The sequence below is a fragment of the Quercus robur genome, chromosome 6 (genome assembly GCF_932294415.1).
Source record: "Quercus robur chromosome 6, dhQueRobu3.1, whole genome shotgun sequence".
NCBI classification, from domain to species: Eukaryota; Viridiplantae; Streptophyta; class Magnoliopsida; order Fagales; family Fagaceae; genus Quercus; species Quercus robur.
Window position 1 is genome coordinate 1,594,207 of NC_065539.1, and position 6,669 is coordinate 1,600,875.

The following is a 6,669-nucleotide window of genomic DNA, read 5'->3' on the forward strand; positions in this document are numbered from 1 at the left end:
GAAGGGTCTAATGTCAATGGGCTTAAGTGGATTTTTAGGTACGAGTGGCTTTGAAAATGATTCTCACTTCCATTAATGTGTTCGGCAGCGGAGTTTCCTAAGGTTCTGTTGGACACTTAAACAACAATGTGCCCGGGCAATGTGACCGAGCATATGCATAGTGCCCGGAAATGGTTTCCCAAGCACCCTGTGAGCAGGGTGTACGCAATCCGCCTTCTAAGCATCCAGACAACACTCAGTTCACATTAGCAGCAATTCGTGGGTTTGGGCCAGGGCTCTTGTTGATGTGAAGGTTGGATCTTTGGCCTATATCATTGATTCATGGTCCAAGGTCCAATATGAACTTGGACATTAGGTGCCGTACAGTATAAATAGAAGAGAAATATTTTGACACCACTTTTATGAGAAATATAACAATTGCCCTAAGGGTATCTGTTAACATTACCTTAAATATAATATAACTTTATATAATTTAGTAATTAGGAAATAGAGAGGGTTTGTTGCATGTATGTGTATTGTTATCATGTTATAATAACTTTTTGTTATAAAGTCAGAAAAATTAAGAAAAAAAATTGTAAAGTTAGTAATTGTTCGAGTATTTAATTGGATAAGTAGACACGTAGTATATTATTTATGTATGAGTGAGTGTAGTTGTGTGCATCAATAATTAATACAAAACCAATGAGTTGAGTTTTTTCATTTAGTTTAAAATATTTTTATAAAAACAAAGACAAATAAATAATAACAACTGCTTAAAAATAAAAAATGTTAGACAAACTTAACAAAATAAAATGGTCATAGCTACCCACAATGGCAATTGTAAGGACACGATTTAAGACGACCCATAGTAGTGTTGGGTTCGCACATAAAAAGGTCCAAACAATATCATTTGTAGAGCGTGGGTTTGAAAGGCTAGACCTAAATCACCAAATAGTGGGTTTTTCGTGGTGTTCATACATAGTTAAATCGCGTTCGCCCTAGGAGTCTTTCTCCAGGAGGCGGGCTGGGAGGCTCTAGTTTCTTGCCATTTTTCCCAGCCTCTTTCTTGGTGCACTAATCTTTACATTATATAGCCCTTCTTGGTTGATCTTAGCCCTCCACTTGTTGGTCAGGCAGGTGCCCACTTCTGTACACGTCTCATCAACTGTCTCTCCTTGCTTTCTGTTAGTTGCGATGATCGAAGTCACCCTGTCCAGGCGTCTTTTCTCATTAACATGGTCAGGACGCTGGCGGGTGCATTTAATACGGAGGGGACGTATTTACCCTGAACCAGTTTTGCACCGTACCCCCACGTGGGTCTCATTCTACTCGCACTTCTTTCGGGGGGCCTTTTTGGGGACAGCCTTCATCGAGACCTTGCTCTTCCCCCTGAAGTCCTGGAGTGCCGAGGACAAGGTCATCCTCGGCTGTTCCCCTGACACTTCGGCCTTTCCCCATTCATCCTCGGCACGCACCCTCCTCGGCATGGGCCCGAGCCCTAATAGAGCGTGGGCCGGATCATAAGTTCCCTGGCCCCACAGCAATAAATACTTATAATGAACTGTAAGGACACAATTTGAGACGACTCATAGTAGTGTTGGGTTCGCACATAAAAAGGCCTAAACAATATCATTTGTAGAGCGTGGGTTTGAAAGGTTAGGCCTAGATCACCAGACAGTGGGTTTTTCGTGGTGTTCATACATAGTTAAATCGCGTTCGCCCTATGAGTCTTTCTCCAGGAGGCGGGCTGGGAGGCTCTGGTTTCTGGCCATTTTTCCCAGCCCCTGCTTTGGATTGCTTACTTTTCCTTTTATACTGGCATGTATTTCTTATCCTTCGTCCACGTGTAGGATTGACTTTTTCCAAGACTGATACTTGTCCCATCAGCCCATATCTAGAGTGGTTGGGGGTGGTTGTAAAAGCTGGAGAGTATGGCTCTGTCAGGTGCAGAGTATTGAATGGCAGTAAGGGTAGCTTTCCCTGGTCGTTATACTTTCCAGCGTATCCTTCTCTATTAACCTAGATATTTTAGATTTTTTCCCAAACTGTTCCTATACCGTTTTTACCCTTCCTTCCAGTGAGACTTCGGACATGCCGAGAACTGAATCATCCTCAGCTGTGTCCCAAGACTATTTTGTACTTGTATTTACCGATTCTGGGCCATAACCTTCCTCGGCTCGGGCCTTGGGCCCCAATGAATAAATTGGCCAGGGCCACAAATTATTGGGTCCCACATGAACTATCATATAATAATTCAAAATTTGAAAAATTGTAAAAGGAAATTTTAAAACTTAATATTTTTTTTTGTTAGTAACTCGATATATTCAAGTTCTCTTTTTATTAATTTTTTTTTCATTTAAGTTTTTTAATGACCCTCCTAAACAAAATTCTTGAAGCAGCCAAATATTCAAGAATTTTATCAAATACAAGGAAGGTATGGAATACTTGAATGATGACAAAATTGGATTTGGTTACTTGCTTTGCTTGTAGCAGAGAGTTTGAACCTGGTGGCATCTTTGGGATCGGGGTGTGTTATTGAAAAAGTATATTTATAAAATAGTACCTAAAATGGAGGTTTTTGAAGAATAAAGATGAGAAAGGAGGAAACACAAGAAAAAGTATTCACAAAAGCTCAAAAGTGTCTTGAAAGTTGCTGAGGGAGATTGTGATTCGTGGGCTAGAACTTAGTAACTTTAAAAAGAATATAGATTAATACCGTGTACTTTTGGTGTGATGGTTACTCGATAAATATAAGTGTTTGTGAGGTGAAGAGAGGACAAGAGTCATGATTTAAGTCTTTAAGAGGGAGTTTCAAACACATATACAATTAAATTAGGTTGGAGAAGAATTTTCATCTAGTATAAAATAAAAAATAAAAAATAAAAAGTATAAATTCGGATAAATAGCGTGAAAATCAATGGACCATGACACATCACTCAGCACTACGATTTGGACTTTTGAAATGAGAGTCGGCAGTGATATCTTGTCTTTGTATTTAATGAAATACCTAAATTCCTAGCCCATAATGGAAAATGGGCCAATCCGGGTCATATTTCTCTTTTCTTGTCGGTTGTTGAATGGTTGTTGAATGTGATACTCAAACACTATTGCTATTGCCATAATACAAGAAATCTAAAAAGCCTTCTTTCACTAATTTGTGGTCTATGCAAATAAATACTAACATAAGGGATTGATCTTGGAGTTTTCACATCTTATGTTATCCATAAGGTTCTAAGTTCAAATCTCTTAATCAATTATTTGGACTAAAATTGGAAGTACAAATTATGTAGACCATGTTTGTGGAGAACATGCTACGTCATTGTACCTATTATATATATTTGTTTTTTTTTTTTCCTGATAATAAGTGGTTGAAAATAAGTGGTTAAGAGACCTGGGGTTTGGTTGAAGAGTTCTTCTCAGTTAGGTGTTCATTCAATTGATGGAAACATCTTACATAATTATCCTTTTTTGTTTTTGTTTTTTTTGTTTTTCCTTTTTAGCTAAGAGAAACTTTTCATTTAATGGAAGAGAGGATAGAACCAACAAAATAAAACATAGAGAAGAGAAAAAAAAAAGTTGGGGCGGGGAGGACAAAAACGAAAGCGGTTAGAAGTTGATCTCCAACAAAATTGAATCAGCATGGGCGATTTATTTTGCATGTGGAGCCATATGGTTTCTTCTTTTTCACAAATTAACTTCTTTCTTTGGCTCCACAGCTACTCTCCCGTGCACCTCACTACAACACGGCCGACATAAGTAGGTCGAGTCTACACAATGTGTACGTGAGACATGTTGCTAGTAGTTGATACACAAGATACCACTTCTTCTACCCAAGTAATTTTAAGAAAACGATGTTTCTCATTAATTTTTTTTTTAATATAATAAGTTATGATCTAAACATCAATTCATATGATCTACCACTAACACTATTTTTATTATATATCAATCACAAATGCTATGAAAAAGGACAAAATTTAGTTACAAAATTTGCTACAATCTTACTTAATATCTTTTTATTATAGGTGAATTTTGACAAATCCACCATTGGATAACATATTCTTATTATATTCTCCATACTTGCAAAATTTCTAAAAAAATTGAAGATCAACAGTAATGTCATCAATAAATTGTTTAAATTGCAAATTTTTATATTTTAAAATTATGCATAAAATACAAACTTTATAGATTATATAGTAAATAATATTTGATTGACACAAAATTTAATATGTAAATTAAAAGCGTAAATAATATGCAATTCAATAATTAAATTTTCAAAATATATAATATTTATTTTATTAAATAATCCCGCAACGTAATACTACATTTAATTTTTAATAATTATTAAAAATCTTATGTCTCTTGACAAAGTTGTGTCACGTATGACTCATATATTTATAAGAGGAAAATGCAGGTATCCGATGCAAGAAATCCCTTTCCGTGAATTTATTGCCCTTGGTATCTTTCTCCTCATTCAGACACCCATCTTGACAATCCGGCCATGAGTGGAGAGCTGAAACAGAGAGTTGAAGGCTTGAAGCACAGAGAGCAATTCGGCTATTTTTGTGTGTGAGTTCCAGAGAGAGCGAAACACAGAAAAGAGAGAGCTTCAGCTTGAGAGGCGCAATCCGAAATGATAGAGAGAAACACAGTGGGAGTGTGAGAGAGTGAAAAAGAAAAATGAGACATTTTTTTTTTTGTTCAAGTTACACACAAGAAAGATAAATTGATGGAGTTCTCATGGAGTTTTTGAGTGTTACAACCATGAAGAGTTGGAGTATTCTGAGGAAGATTTTGCTACTGGTTTTGTGGTGAAATTATATTTACTTCTTGAGATTTATTTGTTGTATATCCAATTTATTATAAACTTAAGTTTAGTATAAACTACTAAACTTGATAGTTGTAATCTCTATTTCATAGTGAATATTTTTCGGAGTTGTCCCATGATTTTTTCCCTTTACACTGAAGGGTTTTTCACGTAAGATTTGGTGTTCTTGTGTGATTGTGTTTATGTGATGCTTGCTGAAATTTTTTTTTTTGTTTCCATAATATTGCTATTACTTAATAGTCATTAATTTTAATTCACACATATACGTTGAGGGGATTAGGATTTTTCCCCTACACTTAATATTAGGAGCGCGATGATAGAATAGGAAGGAAATGGTGGAAGTGGTCTCTCTCTCAGTGACGCACATAGGAAATTGCTGGCTACAATTTAATACTAGCAAGCAGCGGCACTGATTTTTCAGGTCCTTCTTAGTAGTTTATTGTTTCGGCAACTTGGGTTTTTTTTTTTCAAATGACAAGCAATCCTAAATTTTTATGTATCAATCAAGACAGGGAACCTAACAAATCAAATAACAATTACCAGTGTCATTTGTTCCTGTAAGGACTGGGATTGAGCACTTCTGCTACTAGATGAGTGGACTCAAGCCCAACTTGCCCAATACAATAAATTTATAGAGAGTATGTTTAAGAACTAGGTCTTAGTGAGGATTACAACAACTAGACACAGTTATGAATGGATTGAATAACAAGGACAGGGACGAAAGTATGAAATTCTGTCCTCGGGCATTTCTTCCGAGGAACTTACTGTTCTTATTCTTTCTTTAGTGCTAGGTTCCAAAGGTTTCCAAGATCATGCAAATTGCTACCTTCTTCTCCTTTTTTTTCCCCCCACTTTTCCTGGAGGATTTCTCACATTATATATCCCCCTCTAGTCGATCTTGGCCCTCCATTTGTTGGTCATGCAAGTCACTACTCGAGTGCTTGTCCCATCAGTCACCTTCCTAAACCTTCTATAAGGTGCAACAACCAAGACTGCACTGTTCAGGGGTCATTTCCTCATTAATGCGGTCAGAACGTTAGTTGGGGGCATTTAATGCGGAAGTGACAGTTTCTCATTGAATTACTCCTACACCATGCTCTCATGGATGTCTTACTGTACTTGTCCTTTTTCTTGGGGCGCTCTGGGAGACTGCCTTTGACGGCGTGCCGTTCTTCCCTTCTAGGATCTGGGATGGCCGAGAACAAGATCGTCCTTGGCAATGTTTCTAGGCTATTTGGGCTTTCTTCGTTCGTCCTTGGCCATTGCTTCCTCCTCGGCGTGGGGCTTGGGCTTAGTATAAAGTGGGCCAGGGTTGTCAAATTCTTTGGCCCCACAATTCCAATTTGAGATTTACACATTTTCTCATTAATATTATGCATTTAAAATTACTAATACAACTTTATGACCGGTTATCAAAAAAAAAAAAAAGAATTACTAATACAACTAGGTGTGTCATGATGCCAATTTTAAAAAATGAACAAGTATTACATGTTTATTTTGTAACAAAAAAAAAAACTATGTTTTTATTTTATATATATAATTTTTATTTTGAGAATTTAATTTATAAATGGATAAAGTAATTTGAAAATCAACAAGAGAGTAATCTTATTTTTTAAGTAATGTTTTAGTGGGAGTCGAAATTATATTTTTACAAGATTATCTTTTAGTTATATCTTTACTTAAATATAGAGGTGTAGGGGTAATTTTGAAAAAAAAAATGAAGATTCCAAACAGAGAAAACCCTTTAAATAGTAATATAGATGATGTTTTTCCTAGCATATTTTGAGATTATATTCATGACATTTCTAAGTATCATAATTTATGGTAGTGCATTATTTCCCAATTGAAGAGTTTCACTAGGACAT